Below are 22,069 nucleotides of genomic sequence, written 5' to 3'. Positions count from 1 at the left end.
CTTAGTTGCTTACTCTTGAGTCGAACTGCATGTTCACTCCAGAAATAAGCACCTTTATAAAATGAGCCAAATTGAAGCAGAACACATTGTTGGAGTGTCAGAATGCATAGATAGAAGGCAAATAAGCGTTCTATGGCTTTATTTCGCTTAGTTGCTTACTCTTGAGTAGAACTGCATGTTCACTCCAGAAATGAGCACCTTTGTAAAATGAGCCAAATTGAAGCAGAACACATTGTTGGAGTGTCAGAATGCATGGATAGAAGGCAAATAAGGGTTCTATGGCTTTATTTCGCTTAGTTGCTTACTGTTGAGAAGAAATGCATCTGCACTCCTGAAAAAAGCACCTTTGTAAAATGAGCCAAATTGAAGCAGAACACATTGTTGGAGTGTCAGAATGCATAGAAAGAAGGAAAGTAAGCGTTCTATGGCTTTATTTCGCTTAGTTGCTTACTCTTGAGTAGAACTGCATGTTCACTCCAGGAAAAAAGCACCTTTTTAAAATAATTCAAATTGAAGCAGAACACATTGTTGGAGTGTCAAAGCACTTTTGTAAAATAAGTCATATTGAAGCAGAACACATTGTTGGAGTGTCAGAATGCATAGATAGAAGGCAAATAAGCGTTCTATGGCTTTATTTCGCTTAGTTGCTTACTCTTGAGTAGAACTGCATGTTTACTCCTGAAATATGCACCGTTGTAAATTGAGCCAAACTTAAGCAAAACACGTTGTTGGAGTGTCGGAATGCATAGATAGAAGGCAAATAAGCGTTCTATGGCTTTATTTCGCTTAGTTGCTTACTCTTGAGTAGAACTGCATCTGCACTCCAGAAATATGCACCGTTGTAAATTGAGCCAAATTTAAGCAAAACACGTTGTAGGAGTGTCAGAATGCATGGATAGAAGGCAAATAAGCGTTCTATGGCTTTATTTCGCTTAGTTGCTTACTCTTGAGTAGAAATGCATCTGCAGTCCAGAAATGAGCACTTTGTAAAATGAGCCATATTGAAGCAGAACACATTGATGGAGTGTCAGAATGCATAGATAGCAGGCAAATAAGCGTTCTATGGCTTTATTTCGCTTAGTTGCTTACTCTTGAGTAGAACTGCATCCGCACTCCAGAAATAAGCACCGTTGTAAATTGAGCCAAATTTAAGCAAAACACGTTGTTGGAGTGTCAGAATGCATGGATAGAAGGCAAATAAGCGTTCTATGGCTTTATTTCGCTTAGTTGCTTACTCTTGAGTAGAAATGCATCTGCACTCCTGAAATAAGCACCTTTGTAAAATGAGCCAAATTGAAGCAGAACACATTGTTGGAGTGTCAGAATGCATAGATAGAAGGCAAATAAGCGTTCTATGGCTTTATTTCGCTTAGTTGCTTACTATTGAGTAGAACAGCATCCGCACTCCAGAAATAAGCACCTTTGTAAAATGAGCCTAATTGAAGCAGAACACATTGTTGGAGTGTCAGAATGCATAGAAAGAAGGCAAGTAAGCATTCTATGGCTTTATTTCGCTTAGTTGCTTACTCTTGAGTAGAAATGCATCTGCACTCCAGTAATAAGCACCGTTGTAAATTGAGCCAAATTTAAGCAAAACACGTTGTTGGAATGTCAGAATGCATGGATAGAAGGCAAATAAGCGTTCTATGGCTTTATTTCGCTTAGTTGCTTACTCTTCAGTAGAACTGCATGTTCACTCAAGAAATAAGCACCTTTGTTAAATGAGCCAAATTGACGCAGAACACATTGTTGGAGTGTCAGAATGCATAGATAGAAGGCAAATAAGCGTTCTATGGCTTTATTTCGCTTAGTTGCTTACTCTTGAGTAGAACAACATCCTCACTCCAGAAATAAGAACCTTTGTAAAATGAGCCTAATTGAAGCAGAACACATTGCTGGAGTGTCAGAATGCATAGAAAGAAGGCAAGTAAGCGTTCTATGGCTTTATTTCGCTTAGTTGCTTTCTCTTGAGTAGAAATGCATCTGCACTGCAGTAATAAGCACCTTTGTAAAATGAGCCAAATTGAAGCAGAATACATTTTTGGAGTGTCAGAATGCATAGATAGAAGGCAAATAAGCGTTCTATGGCTTTATTTCGCTTAGTTGCTTACTCTTCAGTAGAACTGCATGTTCACTCCAGAAATAAGCACCTTTGTTAAATGAGCCAAATTGAAGCAGAACACATTGTTGGAGTGTCAGAATGCATAGATAGAAGGCAAATAACCGTTCTATGGCTTTATTTCGCTTAGTTGCTTACTCTTGAATAGAAATGCATCTGCACACCAGAAATGAGCACCTTTTTAAAATGAGCCAAATTGAAGCAGAACACATTGTTGGAGTGTCAGAATGCATAGATAGAAGGCAAATAAGCGTTCTATGGCTTTATTTCGCTTAGTTGCTTACTCTTGAGTCGAACTGCATGTTCACTCCAGAAATAAGCACCTTTATAAAATGAGCCAAATTGAAGCAGAACACATTGTTGGAGTGTCAGAATGCATAGATAGAAGGCAAATAAGCGTTCTATGGCTTTATTTCGCTTAGTTGCTTACTCTTGAGTAGAACTGCATGTTCACTCCAGAAATGAGCACCTTTGTAAAATGAGCCAAATTGAAGCAGAACACATTGTTGGAGTGTCAGAATGCATGGATAGAAGGCAAATAAGGGTTCTATGGCTTTATTTCGCTTAGTTGCTTACTGTTGAGAAGAAATGCATCTGCACTCCTGAAAAAAGCACCTTTGTAAAATGAGCCAAATTGAAGCAGAACACATTGTTGGAGTGTCAGAATGCATAGAAAGAAGGAAAGTAAGCGTTCTATGGCTTTATTTCGCTTAGTTGCTTACTCTTCAGTAGAACTGCATGTTCACTCAAGAAATAAGCACCTTTGTTAAATGAGCCAAATTGACGCAGAACACATTGTTGGAGTGTCAGAATGCATAGATAGAAGGCAAATAAGCGTTCTATGGCTTTATTTCGCTTAGTTGCTTACTCTTGAGTAGAACAACATCCTCACTCCAGAAATAAGAACCTTTGTAAAATGAGCCTAATTGAAGCAGAACACATTGTTGGAGTGTCAGAATGCATAGAAAGAAGGCAAGTAAGCGTTCTATGGCTTTATTTCGCTTAGTTGCTTTCTCTTGAGTAGAAATGCATCTGCACTGCAGTAATAAGCACCTTTGTAAAATGAGCCAAATTGAAGCAGAATACATTTTTGGAGTGTCAGAATGCATAGATAGAAGGCAAATAAGTGTTCTATGGCTTTATTTCGCTTAGTTGCTTACTCTTCAGTAGAACTGCATGTTCACTCCAGAAATAAGCACCTTTGTTAAATGAGCCAAATTGAAGCAGAACACATTGTTGGAGTGTCAGAATGCATAGATAGAAGGCAAATAACCGTTCTATGGCTTTATTTCGCTTAGTTGCTTACTCTTGAATAGAAATGCATCTGCACACCAGAAATGAGCACCTTTTTAAAATGAGCCAAATTGAAGCAGAACACATTGTTGGAGTGTCAGAATGCATAGATAGAAGGCAAATAAGCGTTCTATGGCTTTATTTCGCTTAGTTGCTTACTCTTGAGTCGAACTGCATGTTCACTCCAGAAATAAGCACCTTTATAAAATGAGCCAAATTGAAGCAGAACACATTGTTGGAGTGTCAGAATGCATAGATAGAAGGCAAATAAGCGTTCTATGGCTTTATTTCGCTTAGTTGCTTACTCTTGAGTAGAACTGCATGTTCACTCCAGAAATGAGCACCTTTGTAAAATGAGCCAAATTGAAGCAGAACACATTGTTGGAGTGTCAGAATGCATAGAAAGAAGGAAAGTAAGCGTTCTATGGCTTTATTTCGCTTAGTTGCTTACTCTTGAGTAGAACTGCATGTTCACTCCAGGAAAAAAGCACCTTTGTAAAATAATTCAAATTGAAGCAGAACACATTGTTGGAGTGTCAAAGCACCTTTGTAAAATAAGTCAAATTGAAGCAGAACACATTGTTGGAGTGTCAGAATGCATAGATAGAAGGCAAATAAGCGTTCTATGGCTTTATTTCGCTTAGTTGCTTACTCTTGAGTAGAACTGCATGTTCACTCCAGAAATAAGCACCTTTGTAAATTGAGCCAAATTGAAGCAGAACACATTGTTGGAGTGTCAGAATGCATGGATAGAAGGCAAATAAGCGTTCTATGGCTTTATTTCGCTTAGTTGCTTACTCTTGAGTAGAACTGCATGTTTACTCCTGAAATATGCACCGTTGTAAATTGAGCCAAACTTAAGCAAAACACGTTGTTGGAGTGTCGGAATGCATAGATAGAAGGCAAATAAGCGTTCTATGGCTTTATTTCGCTTAGTTGCTTACTCTTGAGTAGAACAGCATCCGCACTCCAGAAATAAGCACCTTTGTAAAATGAGCCTAATTGAAGCAGAACACATTGTTGGAGTGTCAGAATGCATAGAAAGAAGGCAAGTAAGCATTCTATGGCTTTATTTCGCTTAGTTGCTTACTCTTGAGTAGAAATGCATCTGCACTCCAGTAATAAGCACCGTTGTAAATTGAGCCAAATTTAAGCAAAACACGTTGTTGGAATGTCAGAATGCATGGATAGAAGGGAAATAAGCGTTCTATGGCTTTATTTCGCTTAGTTGCTTACTCTTGAGTAGAAATGCATCTGCACTCCTGAAATAAGAACCTTTGTAAAATGAGCCAAATTGAAGCAGAACACATTGTTGGAGTGTCAGAATGCATAGATAGAAGGCAAATAAGCGTTCTATGGCTTTATTTCGCTTAGTTGCTTACTCTTGAGTAGAACAGCATCCGCACTCCAGAAATAAGCACCTTTGTAAAATGAGCCTAATTGAAGCAGAACACATTGTTGGAGTGTCAGAATGCATAGAAAGAAGGCAAGTAAGCGTTCTATGGCTTTATTTCGCTTAGTTGCTTTCTCTTGAGTAGAAATGCATCTGCACTGCAGTAATAAGCACCTTTGTAAAATGAGCCAAATTGAAGCAGAATACATTGTTGGAGTGTCAGAATGCATAGATAGAAGGCAAATAAGCGTTCTATGGCTTTATTTCGCTTAGTTGCTTACTCTTGAATAGAAATGCATCTGCACTCCAGTAATAAGCACCTTTGTAAAATGAGCCAAATTGAAGCAGAAGACATTGTTGGAGTGTCAGAATGCATAGATAGAAGGCAAATAAGCGTTCTATGGCTTTATTTCGCTTAGTTGCTTACTCTTGAGTAGAAATGCATCTGCACTCCAGTAATATGCACCTTCTTAAAAAGAGCCAAATTGAAGCAGAACACATTGTTGGAGTGTCAGAATGCATAGATAGAAGGCAAATAAGCATTCTATGGCTTTATTTCGCTTAGTTGCTTACTCTTGAGTAGAACTGCATGTTCACTCCAGAAATAAGCACCTTTGTAAAATGAGCCAAATTGAAGCAGAACACATTGTAGGAGTGTCAGAATGCATAGATAGAAGGCAAATAAGCGTTCTATGGCTTTATTTCGCTTAGTTGCTTACTCTTGAATAGAAATGCATCTGCACTCCAGTAATAAGCACCTTTGTAAAATGAGCCAAATTGAAGCAGAAGACATTGTTGGAGTGTCAGAATGCATAGATAGAAGGCAAATAAGCGTTCTATGGCTTTATTTCGCTTAGTTGCTTACTCTTGAGTAGAAATGCATCTGCAGTCCAGAAATAAGCACCTTTGTAAAATGAGCCATATTGAAGCAGAACACATTGATGGAGTGTCAGGATGCATAGATAGAAGGCAAATAAGCGTTCTATGGCTTTATTTCGCTTAGTTGCTTACTCTTGAGTAGAAATGCATCTGCAATCCAGAAATATGCACCGTTGTAAATTGAGCCAAATTTAAGCAAAACACGTTGTAGGAGTGTCAGAATGCATGGATAGAAGGCAAATAAGCGTTCTATGGCTTTATTTCGCTTAGTTGCTTACTCTTGAGTAGAACTGCATATTCAGTCCAGAAATAAGCAACTTTGTAAAATGAGCCAAATTGAAGCAGAACACATTGTTGGAGTGTCAGAATGCATAGATAGGAGGCAAATAAGCGTTCTATGGCTTTATTTCGCTTAGTTGCTTACTCTTGAGTAGAAATGCATCTGCACTCCAGTAATAAGTACCTTTGTAAAATGAGCCAAATTGAAGCAGAACACATTGATGGAGTGTCAGAATGCATAGAAAGAAGGCAAGTAAGCATTCTGTGGCTTTATTTCGCTTAGTTGCTTACTCTTGAGTAGAAATGCATCTGCACTCCAGTAATAAGCACCTTTGTAAAATGAGCCAAATTGAAGCAGAATACATTGTTGGAGTGTCAGAATGCATAGATAGAAGGCAAATAAGCGTTCTATGGCTTTATTTCGCTTAGTTGCTTACTCTTCAGTAGAACTGCATGTTCACTCCAGAAATAAGCACCTTTGTTAAATGAGCCAAATTGAAGCAGAACACATTGTTGGAGTGTCAGAATGCATAGATAGAAGGCAAATAACCGTTCTATGGCTTTATTTCGCTTAGTTGCTTACTCTTGAATAGAAATGCATCTGCACACCAGAAATGAGCACCTTTTTAAAATGAGCCAAATTGAAGCAGAACACATTGTTGGAGTGTCAGAATGCATAGATAGAAGGCAAATAAGCGTTCTATGGCTTTATTTCGCTTAGTTGCTTACTCTTGAGTAGAACTGCATGTTCACTCCAGAAATGAGCACCTTTGTAAAATGAGCCAAATTGAAGCAGAACACATTGTTGGAGTGTCAGAATGCATGGATAGAAGGCAAATAAGGGTTCTATGGCTTTATTTCGCTTAGTTGCTTACTGTTGAGAAGAAATGCATCTGCACTCCTGAAAAAAGCACCTTTGTAAAATGAGCCAAATTGAAGCAGAACACATTGTTGGAGTGTCAGAATGCATAGAAAGGAGGAAAGTAAGCGTTCTATGGCTTTATTTCGCTTAGTTGCTTACTCTTGAGTAGAACTGCATGTTCACTCCAGGAAAAAAGCACCTTTGTAAAATAAGTCAAATTGAAGCAGAACACATTGTTGGAGTGTCAGAATGCATAGATAGAAGGCAAATAAGCGTTCTATGGCTTTATTTCGCTTAGTTGCTTACTCTTGAGTAGAACAGCATCCGCACTCCAGAAATAAGCACCTTTGTAAAATGAGCCTAATTGAAGCAGAACACATTGTTGGAGTGTCAGAATGCATAGAAAGAAGGCAAGTAAGGGTTCTATGGCTTTATTTCGCTTAGTTGCTTACTCTTGAGTCGAACTGTATGTTCACTCCAGAAATAAGCACCTTCATAAAATGAGCCAAATTGAAGCAGAACACATTGTTGGAGTGTCAGAATGCATAGATAGAAGGCAAATAAGCGTTCTATGGCTTTATTTCGCTTAGTTGCTTACTCTTGAGTAGAACTGCATGTTCACTCCAGAAATGAGCACCTTTGTAAAATGAGCCAAATTGAAGCAGAACACATTGTTGGAGTGTCAGAATGCATAGATAGAAGGCAAATAAGCGTTCTATGGCTTTATTTCGCTTAGTTGCTTACTCTTGAGTGGAACTGCATCCGCACTCCAGAAATGAGCACCTTTATGAAATGAGCCAAATTGAAGCAGAACACATTGTTGGAGTGTCAGAATGCATAGATAGAAGGCAAATAAGCGTTCTATGACTTTATTTCGCTTAGTTGCTTACTCTTGAGTGGAACTGCATCCGCACTCCAGAAATGAGCACCTTTGTAAAATGAGCCAAATTGAAGCAGAACACATTGTTGGAGTGTCAGAATGCATAGAAAGAAGGCAAGTAAGCGTTCTATGGCTTTATTTCGCTTAGTTGCTTACTCTTGAATAGAAATGCATCTGCACTCCAGAAATGAGCACCTTTGTAAAATGAGCCAAATTGAAGCAGAAGACATTGTTGGAGTGTCAGAATGCATAGATAGAAGGCAAATAAGCGTTCTATGGCTTTATTTCGCTTAGTTGCTTACTCTTGAGTAGAACTGCATGTTCACTCCAGAAATAAGCACCTTTGTAAAATGAGCCAAATTGAAGCAGAACACATTGTTGGAGTGTCAGAATGCATAGATAGAAGGGAAATAAGCGTTCTATGGCTTTCTTTTGCTTAGTAGCTTACTCTTGAGTAGAACTGCATGTTCACTCCAGAAATAAGCACCTTTGTAAAATGAGCCAAATTGAAGCAGAACACATTGTTGAAGTTTCAGAATGCATAGATTGAAGGCCAATAAGCGTTCTATGGCTTTGTTTCGCTTAGTTGCTTACTCTTGAGTAAAACTGCATGTTCACTCCAGAAATGAGCACCTTTGTAAAATGAGCCTAATTGAAGCAGAACACATTGTTGGAGTGTCAGAATGCATAGAAAGAAGGCAAGTAAGCGTTCTGTGGCTTTATTTCGCTTAGTTGCTTACTCTTGAGTAGAAATGCATGTTCACTCCAGAAATAAGCACCTTTGTTAAATGAGCCAAATTGACGCAGAACACATTGTTGGAGTGTCAGAATGCATGGATAGAAGGCAAATAAGCGTTCTATGGCTTTATTTCGCTTAGTTGCTTACTCTTGAGTAGAACAGCATCCGCACTCCAGAAATAAGCACCTTTGTAAAATGAGCCTAATTGAAGCAGAACACATTGTTGGAGTGTCAGAATGCATAGAAAGAAGGCAAGTAAGCGTTCTATGGCTTTATTTCGCTTAGTTGGTTTCTCTTGAGTAGAAATGCATCTGCACTCCAGTAATAAGCACCTTTGTAAAATGAGCCAAATTGAAGCAGAATACATTGTTGGAGTGTCAGAATGCATAGATAGAAGGCAAATAAGCGTTCTATGGCTTTATTTCGCTTAGTTGCTTACTCTTGAGTAGAAATGCATCTGCACTCCTGAAATAAGAACCTTTGTAAAATGAGCCAAATTGAAGCAGAACACATTGTTGGAGTGTCAGAATGCATAGATAGAAGGCAAATAAGCGTTCTATGGCTTTATTTCGCTTAGTTGCTTACTCTTGAATAGAAATGCATCTGCACACCAGAAATGAGCACCTTTTTAAAATGAGCCAAATTGAAGCAGAACACATTGTTGGAGTGTCAGAATGCATAGATAGAAGGCAAATAAGCGTTCTATGGCTTTATTTCGCTTAGTTGCTTACTCTTGAGTAGAAATGCACCTGCACTCCAGTAATAAGCACCTTTGTAAAATGAGCCAAATTGAAGCAGAACACATTGTTGGAGTGTCAGAATGCATAGATAGAAGGCAAATAAGCGTTCTATGGCTTTATTTCGCTTAGTTGCTTACTCTTGAATAGAAATGCATCTGCACTCCAGTAATAAGCACCTTTTTAAAATGAGCCAAATTTAAGCAAAACACGTTGTAGGAGTGTCAGAATGCATAGATAGAAGGCAAATAAGCGTTCTATGGCTTTATTTCGCTTAGTTGCTTACTCTTGAGTAGAACTGCATGTTCACTCCAGAAATGAGCACCTTTGTAAAATGAGCCAAATTGAAGCAGAACACATTGTTGGAGTGTCAGAATGCATAGATAGAAGGCAAATAAGCGTTCTATGGCTTTATTTCGCTTAGTTGCTTACTCTTGAGTGGAACTGCATCCGCACTCCAGAAATGAGCACCTTTATGAAATGAGCCAAATTGAAGCAGAACACATTGTTGGAGTGTCAGAATGCATAGATAGAAGGCAAATAAGCGTTCTATGACTTTATTTCGCTTAGTTGCTTACTCTTGAGTGGAACTGCATCCGCACTCCAGAAATGAGCACCTTTGTAAAATGAGCCAAATTGAAGCAGAACACATTGTTGGAGTGTCAGAATGCATAGAAAGAAGGCAAGTAAGCGTTCTATGGCTTTATTTCGCTTAGTTGCTTACTCTTGAATAGAAATGCATCTGCACTCCAGAAATGAGCACCTTTGTAAAATGAGCCAAATTGAAGCAGAAGACATTGTTGGAGTGTCAGAATGCATAGATAGAAGGCAAATAAGCGTTCTATGGCTTTATTTCGCTTAGTTGCTTACTCTTGAGTAGAACTGCATGTTCACTCCAGAAATAAGCACCTTTGTAAAATGAGCCAAATTGAAGCAGAACACATTGTTGGAGTGTCAGAATGCATAGATAGAAGGGAAATAAGCGTTCTATGGCTTTCTTTTGCTTAGTAGCTTACTCTTGAGTAGAACTGCATGTTCACTCCAGAAATAAGCACCTTTGTAAAATGAGCCAAATTGAAGCAGAACACATTGTTGAAGTTTCAGAATGCATAGATTGAAGGCCAATAAGCGTTCTATGGCTTTGTTTCGCTTAGTTGCTTACTCTTGAGTAAAACTGCATGTTCACTCCAGAAATGAGCACCTTTGTAAAATGAGCCTAATTGAAGCAGAACACATTGTTGGAGTGTCAGAATGCATAGAAAGAAGGCAAGTAAGCGTTCTGTGGCTTTATTTCGCTTAGTTGCTTACTCTTGAGTAGAAATGCATGTTCACTCCAGAAATAAGCACCTTTGTTAAATGAGCCAAATTGACGCAGAACACATTGTTGGAGTGTCAGAATGCATGGATAGAAGGCAAATAAGCGTTCTATGGCTTTATTTCGCTTAGTTGCTTACTCTTGAGTAGAACAGCATCCGCACTCCAGAAATAAGCACCTTTGTAAAATGAGCCTAATTGAAGCAGAACACATTGTTGGAGTGTCAGAATGCATAGAAAGAAGGCAAGTAAGCGTTCTATGGCTTTATTTCGCTTAGTTGGTTTCTCTTGAGTAGAAATGCATCTGCACTCCAGTAATAAGCACCTTTGTAAAATGAGCCAAATTGAAGCAGAATACATTGTTGGAGTGTCAGAATGCATAGATAGAAGGCAAATAAGCGTTCTATGGCTTTATTTCGCTTAGTTGCTTACTCTTGAGTAGAAATGCATCTGCACTCCTGAAATAAGAACCTTTGTAAAATGAGCCAAATTGAAGCAGAACACATTGTTGGAGTGTCAGAATGCATAGATAGAAGGCAAATAAGCGTTCTATGGCTTTATTTCGCTTAGTTGCTTACTCTTGAATAGAAATGCATCTGCACACCAGAAATGAGCACCTTTTTAAAATGAGCCAAATTGAAGCAGAACACATTGTTGGAGTGTCAGAATGCATAGATAGAAGGCAAATAAGCGTTCTATGGCTTTATTTCGCTTAGTTGCTTACTCTTGAGTAGAAATGCACCTGCACTCCAGTAATAAGCACCTTTGTAAAATGAGCCAAATTGAAGCAGAACACATTGTTGGAGTGTCAGAATGCATAGATAGAAGGCAAATAAGCGTTCTATGGCTTTATTTCGCTTAGTTGCTTACTCTTGAATAGAAATGCATCTGCACTCCAGTAATAAGCACCTTTTTAAAATGAGCCAAATTTAAGCAAAACACGTTGTAGGAGTGTCAGAATGCATGGACAGAAGGCAAATAAGCGTTCTATGGCTTTATTTCGCTTAGTTGCTTACTCTTGAGTAGAACTGCATATTCACTCCAGAAATAAGCACCTTTGTAAAATGAGCCATATTGAAGCAGAACACATTGATGGAGTGTCGGAATGCATGGACAGAAGGCAAATAAGCGTTCTATGGCTTTATTTCGCTTAGTTGCTTACTCTTGAGTAGAACTACATCTGCACTACAGAAATATGCACCGTTGTAAATTGAGCCAAATTTAAGCAAAACACGTTGTAGGAGTGTCAGAATGCATGGATAGAAGGCAAATAAGCGTTCTATGGCTTTATTTCGCTTAGTTGCTTACTCTTGAGTAGAAATGCATCTGCACTCCTGAAATAAGCACCTTTGTAAAATGAGCCAAGTTGAAGCAGAACACATTGTTGGAGTGTCAGAAAGCATAGATAGGAGGCAAATAAGCGTTCTATGGCTTTATTTCGCTTAGTTGCTTACTCTTGAGTAGAACTGCATCCGCACTCCAGAAATAAGCAACTTTGTAAAATGAGCCAAATTGAAGCAAAACACATTGTTGGAGTGTCAGAATGCATAGAAAGAAGGAAAGTAAGCGTTCTATGGCTTTATTTCGCTTAGTTGCTTACTCTTGAGTAGAACTGCATATTCACTCCAGAAATAAGCAACTTTGTAAAATGAGCCAAAGTGAAGCAGAACACATTGTTGGAGTGTCAGAATGCCTAGATAGGAGGCAAATAAGTGTTCTATGGCTTTATTTCGCTTAGTTGCTTCCTATTGAGTAAAACTGCATATTCACTCCAGAAATAAGCAACTTTGTAAAATGAGCCAAATTGAAGCAGAACACATTGTTGGAGTGTCAGAATGCATAGAAAGAAGGAAAGTAAGCGTTCTATGGCTTTATTTTGCTTAGTTGCTTACTCTTGAGTAGAACTGCATCTGCACTCCAGAAATATGCACCGTTGTAAATTGAGCCAAATTTAAGCAAAACACGTTGTATGAGTGTCAGAATGCATGGATAGAAGGCAAATAAGCGTTCTATGGCTTTATTTCGCTTAGTTGCTTACTCTTGAGTAGAAATGCATCTGCAGTCCAGAAATGAGCACCTTTGTAAAATGAGCCATATTGAAGCAGAACACATTGATGGAGTGTCAGAATGCATAGATAGAAGGCAAATAAGCGTTCTATGGCTTTATTTCGCTTAGTTGCTTACTCTTGAGTAGAACTGCATCTGCACTCCAGAAATATGCACCTTTGTAAAATGAGCCAAATTGAAGCAGAACACATTGTAGGAGTGTCAGAATGCATGGATAGAAGGCAAATAAGCGTTCTATGGCTTTATTTCGCTTAGTTGCTTACTCTTGAGTAAAATAAAAAAATTCATTCAGTAGCACCTTAAAGACCAACTAAGTTTTTATTTTGGTATGAGCTTTCGTGTGCATGCACACTTCTTCAGAAGTGTGCATGCACACGAAAGCTCATACCAAAATAAAAACTTAGTTGGTCTTTAAGGTGCTACTGAAGGAATTTTTTTATTTTACTTCGATCCAGACCAACACGGCTACCTACCTGTAACCAGTACTCTTGAGTAGAACAGCATCCGCACTCCAGAAATAAGCACCTTTGTAAAATGAGCCTAATTGAAGCAGAACACATTGTTGGAGTGTCAGAATGCATAGAAAGAAGGCAAGTAAGCATGATATGGCTTTATTTCGCTTAGTTGCTTACTCTTGAGTAGAAATGCATCTGCACTCCAGTAATAAGCACCGTTGTAAATTGAGCCAAATTTAAGCAAAACACGTTGTTGGAATGTCAGAATGCATGGATAGAAGGGAAATAAGCGTTCTATGGCTTTATTTCGCTTTGTTGCTTACTCTTGAGTAGAAATGCATCTGCACTCCTGAAATAAGAACCTTTGTAAAATGAGCCAAATTGAAGCAGAACACATTGTTGGAGTGTCAGAATGCATAGATAGAAGGCAAATAAGCGTTCTATGGCTTTATTTCGCTTAGTTGCTTACTCTTGAGTAGAACAGCATCCGCACTCCAGAAATGAGCACCTTTGTAAAATGAGCCTAATTGAAGCAGAACACATTGTTGGAGTGTCAGAATGCATAGAAAGAAGGCAAATAAGCGTTCTGTGGCTTTATTTCGCTTAGTTGCTTACTCTTGAGTAGAAATGCATCTGCACTCCAGTAATAAGCACCTTTGTAAAATGATCCAAATTGAAGCAGAATACATTGTTGGAGTGTCAGAATGCATAGATAGAAGGCAAATAAGCGTTCTATGGCTTTATTTCGCTTAGTTGCTTACTCTTCAGTAGAACTGCATGTTCACTCCAGAAATAAGCACCTTTGTTAAATGAGCCAAATTGACGCAGAACACATTGTTGGAGTGTCAGAATGCATAGATAGAAGGCAAATAAGCGTTCTATGGCTTTATTTCGCTTAGTTGCTTACTCTTGAGTAGAACTGCATCCGCACTCCAGAAATAAGCAACTTTGTAAAATGAGCCAAATTGAAGCAAAACACATTGTTGGAGTGTCAGAATGCATAGAAAGAAGGAAAGTAAGCGTTCTATGGCTTTATTTCGCTTAGTTGCTTACTCTTGAGTAGAACTGCATATTCACTCCAGAAATAAGCAACTTTGTAAAATGAGCCAAAGTGAAGCAGAACACATTGTTGGAGTGTCAGAATGCCTAGATAGGAGGCAAATAAGTGTTCTATGGCTTTATTTCGCTTAGTTGCTTCCTATTGAGTAAAACTGCATATTCACTCCAGAAATAAGCAACTTTGTAAAATGAGCCAAATTGAAGCAGAACACATTGTTGGAGTGTCAGAATGCATAGAAAGAAGGAAAGTAAGCGTTCTATGGCTTTATTTTGCTTAGTTGCTTACTCTTGAGTAGAACTGCATCTGCACTCCAGAAATATGCACCGTTGTAAATTGAGCCAAATTTAAGCAAAACACGTTGTATGAGTGTCAGAATGCATGGATAGAAGGCAAATAAGCGTTCTATGGCTTTATTTCGCTTAGTTGCTTACTCTTGAGTAGAAATGCATCTGCAGTCCAGAAATGAGCACCTTTGTAAAATGAGCCATATTGAAGCAGAACACATTGATGGAGTGTCAGAATGCATAGATAGAAGGCAAATAAGCGTTCTATGGCTTTATTTCGCTTAGTTGCTTACTCTTGAGTAGAACTGCATCTGCACTCCAGAAATATGCACCTTTGTAAAATGAGCCAAATTGAAGCAGAACACATTGTAGGAGTGTCAGAATGCATGGATAGAAGGCAAATAAGCGTTCTATGGCTTTATTTCGCTTAGTTGCTTACTCTTGAGTAAAATAAAAAAATTCATTCAGTAGCACCTTAAAGACCAACTAAGTTTTTATTTTGGTATGAGCTTTCGTGTGCATGCACACTTCTTCAGAAGTGTGCATGCACACGAAAGCTCATACCAAAATAAAAACTTAGTTGGTCTTTAAGGTGCTACTGAAGGAATTTTTTTATTTTACTTCGATCCAGACCAACACGGCTACCTACCTGTAACCAGTACTCTTGAGTAGAACAGCATCCGCACTCCAGAAATAAGCACCTTTGTAAAATGAGCCTAATTGAAGCAGAACACATTGTTGGAGTGTCAGAATGCATAGAAAGAAGGCAAGTAAGCATGATATGGCTTTATTTCGCTTAGTTGCTTACTCTTGAGTAGAAATGCATCTGCACTCCAGTAATAAGCACCGTTGTAAATTGAGCCAAATTTAAGCAAAACACGTTGTTGGAATGTCAGAATGCATGGATAGAAGGGAAATAAGCGTTCTATGGCTTTATTTCGCTTTGTTGCTTACTCTTGAGTAGAAATGCATCTGCACTCCTGAAATAAGAACCTTTGTAAAATGAGCCAAATTGAAGCAGAACACATTGTTGGAGTGTCAGAATGCATAGATAGAAGGCAAATAAGCGTTCTATGGCTTTATTTCGCTTAGTTGCTTACTCTTGAGTAGAACAGCATCCGCACTCCAGAAATGAGCACCTTTGTAAAATGAGCCTAATTGAAGCAGAACACATTGTTGGAGTGTCAGAATGCATAGAAAGAAGGCAAATAAGCGTTCTGTGGCTTTATTTCGCTTAGTTGCTTACTCTTGAGTAGAAATGCATCTGCACTCCAGTAATAAGCACCTTTGTAAAATGATCCAAATTGAAGCAGAATACATTGTTGGAGTGTCAGAATGCATAGATAGAAGGCAAATAAGCGTTCTATGGCTTTATTTCGCTTAGTTGCTTACTCTTCAGTAGAACTGCATGTTCACTCCAGAAATAAGCACCTTTGTTAAATGAGCCAAATTGACGCAGAACACATTGTTGGAGTGTCAGAATGCATAGATAGAAGGCAAATAAGCGTTCTATGGCTTTATTTCGCTTAGTTGCTTACTCTTGAGTAGAACAGCATCCGCACTCCAGAAATGAGCACCTTTGTAAAATGAGCCTAATTGAAGCAGAACACATTGTTGGAGTGTCAGAATGCATAGAAAGAAGGAAAGTAAGCGTTCTATGGCTTTATTTCGCTTAGTTGCTTACTCTTGAATAGAAATGCATCTGCACACCAGAAATGAGCACCTTTTTAAAATTAGCCAAATTGAAGCAGAACACATTGTTGGAGTGTCAGAATGCATAGATAGAAGGCAAATAAGCGTTCTATGGCTTTATTTCGCTTAGTTGCTTACTCTTGAGTAGAACTGCATGTTCACTCCAGAAATAAGCACCTTTGTAAATTGAGCCAAATTGAAGCAGAACACATTGTTGGAGTGTCAGAATGCATAGATAGAAGGCAAATAAGCGTTCTATGGCTTTATTTCGCTTAGTTGCTTACTCTTGAGTAGAACTGCATGTTTACTCCTGAAATATGCACCGTTGAAAATTGAGCCAAACTTAAGCAAAACACGTTGTTGGAGTGTCAGAATGCATAGATAGAAGGCAAATAAGCGTTCTATGGCTTTATTTCGCTTAGTTGCTTACTCTTGAGTAGAAATGCATCTGCACTCCAGAAATAAGCACCTTTGTAAAATGAGCCATATTGAAGCAGAACACATTGATGGAGTGTCAGAATGCATAGATAGAAGGCAAATAAGCGTTCTATGGCTTTATTTCGCTTAGTTGCTTACTCTTGAGTAGAACTGCATCAGCACTCCAGAAATGAGCAGCTTTGTAAAATGAGCCAAAGTGAAGCAAAACACATTGTTGGAGTGTCAGAATGCATAGATAGAAGGCAAATAAGCGTTCTATGGCTTTATTTCGCTTAGTTGCTTACTCTTGAGTAGAACTGCATCCGCACTCCAGAAATAAGCACCTTTATGAAATGAGCCAAATTGAAGCAGAACACATTGTTGGAGTGTCAGAATGCATAGAAAGAAGGAAAGTAAGCGTTCTATGGCTTTATTTCGCTTAGTTGCTTACTCTTGAGTAGAAATGCATCTGCACTCCAGTAATAAGCACCTTTGTAAAATGAGCCAAATTGAAGCAGAACACATTGTTGGAGTGTCAGAATGCATAGATAGAAGGCAAATAAGCGTTCTATGGCTTTATTTCGCTTAGTTGCTTACTCTTGAGTAGAAATGCATCTGCACTCCAGTAATAAGCACCTTTGTAAAATGAGCCATATTGAAGCAGAACACATTGATGGAGTGTCAGAATGCATGGACAGAAGGCAAATAAGCGTTCTATGGCTTTATTTCGCTTAATTGCTTACTCTTGAGTAGAACTACATCTGCACTCCAGAAATATGCACCGTTGTAAATTGAGCCAAATTTAAGCAAAACACGTTGTAGGAGTGTCAGAATGCATGGATAGAAGGCAAATAAGCGTTCTATGGCTTTATTTCGCTTAGTTGCTTACTGTTGAGTAGAAATGCATCTGCACTCCTGAAATAAGCACCTTTGTAAAATGAGCCAAGTTGAAGCAGAACACATTGTTGGAGTGTCAGAATGCATAGATAGGAGGCAAATAAGCGTTCTATGGCTTTATTTCGCTTAGTTGCTTACTCTTGAGTAGAACTGCATCCGCACTCCAGAAATAAGCAACTTTGTAAAATGAGCCAAATTGAAGCAAAACACATTGTTGGCGTGTCAGAATGCATAGAAAGAAGGAGAGTAAGCGTTCTATGGCTTTATTTCGCTTAGTTGCTTACTCTTGAGTAGAACTGCATATTCACTCCAGAAATAAGCAACTTTGTAAAATGAGCCAAAGTGAAGCAGAACACATTGTTGGAGTGTCAGAATGCATAGATAGGAGGCAAATAAGTGTTCTATGGCTTTATTTCGCTTAGTTGCTTCCTCTTGAGTAGAACTGCATATTCACTCCAGAAATAAGCAACTTTGTAAAATGAGCCAAATTGAAGCAGAACACATTGTTGGAGTGTCAGAATGCATAGAAAGAAGGAAAGTAAGAGTTCTATGGCTTTATTTTGCTTAGTTGCTTACTCTTGAGTAGAACTGCATCTGCACTCCAGAAATATGCACCGTTGTAAATTGAGCCAAATTTAAGCAAAACACGTTGTAGGAGTGTCAGAATGCATGGATAGAAGGCAAATAAGCGTTCTATGGCTTTATTTCGCTTAGTTGCTTACTCTTGAGTAGAAATGCATCTGCAGTCCAGAAATGAGCACCTTTGTAAAATGAGCCATATTGAAGCAGAACACATTGATGGAGTGTCAGAATGCATAGATAGAAGGCAAATAAGCGTTCTATGGCTTTATTTCGCTTAGTTGCTTACTCTTGAGTAGAACTGCATCTGCACTCCAGAAATATGCACCGTTGTAAATTGAGCCAAATTTAAGCAAAACACGTTGTAGGAGTGTCAGAATGCATGGATAGAAGGCAAATAAGCGTTCTATGGCTTTATTTCGCTTAGTTGCTTACTCTTGAGTAGAACTGCATGTTCACTCCAGAAATAAGCACCTTTGTAAAATGAGCCAAATTGAAGCAGAACACATTGTTGGAGTGTCAGAATGCATAGATAGGAGGCAAATAAGCGTTCTATGGCTTTATTTCGTTTAGTTGCTTACTCTTGAGTAGAACTACATCTGCACTCCAGAAATATGCACCGTTGTAAATTGAGCCAAATTTAAGCAAAACACGTTGTAGGAGTGTCAGAATGCATGGATAGAAGGCAAATAAGCGTTCTATGGCTTTATTTCGCTTAGTTGCTTACTGTTGAGTAGAAATGCATCTGCACTCCTGAAATAAGCACCTTTGTTAAATGAGCCAAATTGACGCAGAACACATTGTTGGAGTGTCAGAATGCATAGATAGAAGGCAAATAAGCGTTCTATGGCTTTATTTCGCTTAGTTGCTTACTCTTGAGTAGAACAGCATCCGCACTCCAGAAATGAGCACCTTTGTAAAATGAGCCTAATTGAAGCAGAACACATTGTTGGAGTGTCAGAATGCATAGAAAGAAGGAAAGTAAGCGTTCTATGGCTTTATTTCGCTTAGTTGCTTACTCTTGAATAGAAATGCATCTGCACACCAGAAATGAGCACCTTTTTAAAATTAGCCAAATTGAAGCAGAACACATTGTTGGAGTGTCAGAATGCATAGATAGAAGGCAAATAAGCGTTCTATGGCTTTATTTCGCTTAGTTGCTTACTCTTGAGTAGAACTGCATGTTCACTCCAGAAATAAGCACCTTTGTAAATTGAGCCAAATTGAAGCAGAACACATTGTTGGAGTGTCAGAATGCATAGATAGAAGGCAAATAAGCGTTCTATGGCTTTATTTCGCTTAGTTGCTTACTCTTGAGTAGAACTGCATGTTTACTCCTGAAATATGCACCGTTGAAAATTGAGCCAAACTTAAGCAAAACACGTTGTTGGAGTGTCAGAATGCATAGATAGAAGGCAAATAAGCGTTCTATGGCTTTATTTCGCTTAGTTGCTTACTCTTGAGTAGAAATGCATCTGCACTCCAGAAATAAGCACCTTTGTAAAATGAGCCATATTGAAGCAGAACACATTGATGGAGTGTCAGAATGCATAGATAGAAGGCAAATAAGCGTTCTATGGCTTTATTTCGCTTAGTTGCTTACTCTTGAGTAGAACTGCATCAGCACTCCAGAAATGAGCAGCTTTGTAAAATGAGCCAAAGTGAAGCAAAACACATTGTTGGAGTGTCAGAATGCATAGATAGAAGGCAAATAAGCGTTCTATGGCTTTATTTCGCTTAGTTGCTTACTCTTGAGTAGAACTGCATCCGCACTCCAGAAATAAGCACCTTTATGAAATGAGCCAAATTGAAGCAGAACACATTGTTGGAGTGTCAGAATGCATAGAAAGAAGGAAAGTAAGCGTTCTATGGCTTTATTTCGCTTAGTTGCTTACTCTTGAGTAGAACTGCATTTTCACTCCAGAAATAAGCAACTTTGTAAAATGAGCCAAAGTGAAGCAGAACACATTGTAGGAGTGTCAGAATGCATAGATAGAAGGCAAATAAGTGTTCTATGGCTTTATTTCGCTTAGTTGCTTCCTCTTGAGTAGAACTGCATATTCACTCCAGAAATAAGCAACTTTGTAAAATGAGCCAAATTGACGCAGAACACATTGTTGGAGTGTCAGAATGCATAGATAGAAGGCAAATAAGCGTTCTATGGCTTTATTTCGCTTAGTTGCTTACTCTTGAGTAGAAATGCATCTGCACTCCAGTAATAAGCACCTTTGTAAAATGAGCCAAATTGAAGCAGAACACATTGTTGGAGTGTCAGAATGCATAGATAGAAGGCAAATAAGCGTTCTATGGCTTTATTTCGCTTAGTTGCTTACTCTTGAGTAGAAATGCATCTGCAGTCCAGAAATAAGCACCTTTGTAAAATGAGCCATATTGAAGCAGAACACATTGATGGAGTGTCAGAATGCATGGACAGAAGGCAAATAAGCGTTCTATGGCTTTATTTCGCTTAGTTGCTTACTCTTGAGTAGAACTACATCTGCACTCCAGAAATATGCACCGTTGTAAATTGAGCCAAATTTAAGCAAAACACGTTGTAGGAGTGTCAGAATGCATGGATAGAAGGCAAATAAGCGTTCTATGGCTTTATTTCGCTTAGTTGCTTACTGTTGAGTAGAAATGCATCTGCACTCCTGAAATAAGCACCTTTGTAAAATGAGCCAAGTTGAAGCAGAACACATTGTTGGAGTGTCAGAATGCATAGATAGGAGGCAAATAAGCGTTCTATGGCTTTATTTCGCATAGTTGCTTACTCTTGAGTAGAACTGCATCCGCACTCCAGAAATAAGCAACTTTGTAAAATGAGCCAAATTGAAGCAAAACACATTGTTGGCGTGTCAGAATGCATAGAAAGAAGGAGAGTAAGCGTTCTATGGCTTTATTTCGCTTAGTTGCTTACTCTTGAGTAGAACTGCATATTCACTCCAGAAATAAGCAACTTTGTAAAATGAGCCAAAGTGAAGCAGAACACATTGTTGGAGTGTCAGAATGCATAGATAGGAGGCAAATAAGTGTTCTATGGCTTTATTTCGCTTAGTTGCTTCCTCTTGAGTAGAACTGCATATTCACTCCAGAAATAAGCAACTTTGTAAAATGAGCCAAATTGAAGCAGAACACATTGTTGGAGTGTCAGAATGTATAGAAAGAAGGAAAGTAAGCGTTCTATGGCTTTATTTTGCTTAGTTGCTTACTCTTGAGTAGAACTGCATCTGCACTCCAGAAATATGCACCGTTGTAAATTGAGCCAAATTTAAGCAAAACACGTTGTAGGAGTGTCAGAATGCATGGATAGAAGGCAAATAAGCGTTCTATGGCTTTATTTCGCTTAGTTGCTTACTCTTGAGTAGAACTGCATGTTCACTCCAGAAATAAGCACCTTTGTAAAATGAGCCAAATTGAAGCAGAACACATTGTAGGAGTGTCAGAATGCATAGATAGAAGGCAAATAAGCGTTCTATGGCTTTATTTCGCTTAGTTGCTTACTCTTGAGTAGAAATGCATCTGCAATCCAGAAATATGCACCATTGTAAATTGAGCCAAATTTAAGCAAAACACGTTGTAGGAGTGTCAGAATGCATGGACAGAAGGCAAATAAGCGTTCTATGGCTTTATTTCGCTTAGTTGCTTACTCTTGAGTAGAACTGCATATTCACTCCAGAAATAAGCAACTTTGTAAAATGAGCCAAAGTGAAGCAGAACACATTGTTGGAGTGTCAGAATGCATAGATAGGAGGCAAATAAGTGTTCTATGGCTTTATTTCGCTTAGTTGCTTCCTCTTGAGTAGAACTGCATATTCACTACAGAAATAAGCAACTTTGTAAAATGAGCCAAATTGAAGCAGAACACATTGTTGGAGTGTCAGAATGCATAGAAAGAAGGAAAGTAAGCGTTCTATGGCTTTATTTTGCTTAGTTGCTTACTCTTGAGTAGAACTGCATCTGCACTCCAGAAATATGCACCGTTGTAAATTGAGCCAAATTTAAGCAAAACACGTTGTAGGAGTGTCAGAATGCATGGATAGAAGGCAAATAAGCGTTCTATGGCTTTATTTCGCTTAGTTGCTTACTCTTGAGTAGAAATGCATCTGCAGTCCAGAAATGAGCA

Source organism: Zootoca vivipara, chromosome 4 (genome assembly GCF_965207765.1).
Source record: "Zootoca vivipara chromosome 4, rZooViv2.hap1.1, whole genome shotgun sequence".
Lineage (NCBI taxonomy): Eukaryota > Metazoa > Chordata > Lepidosauria > Squamata > Lacertidae > Zootoca > Zootoca vivipara.
The sequence above is the reverse complement of the archived record's forward strand: the minus strand, read 5'-3'. Positions refer to the sequence as shown.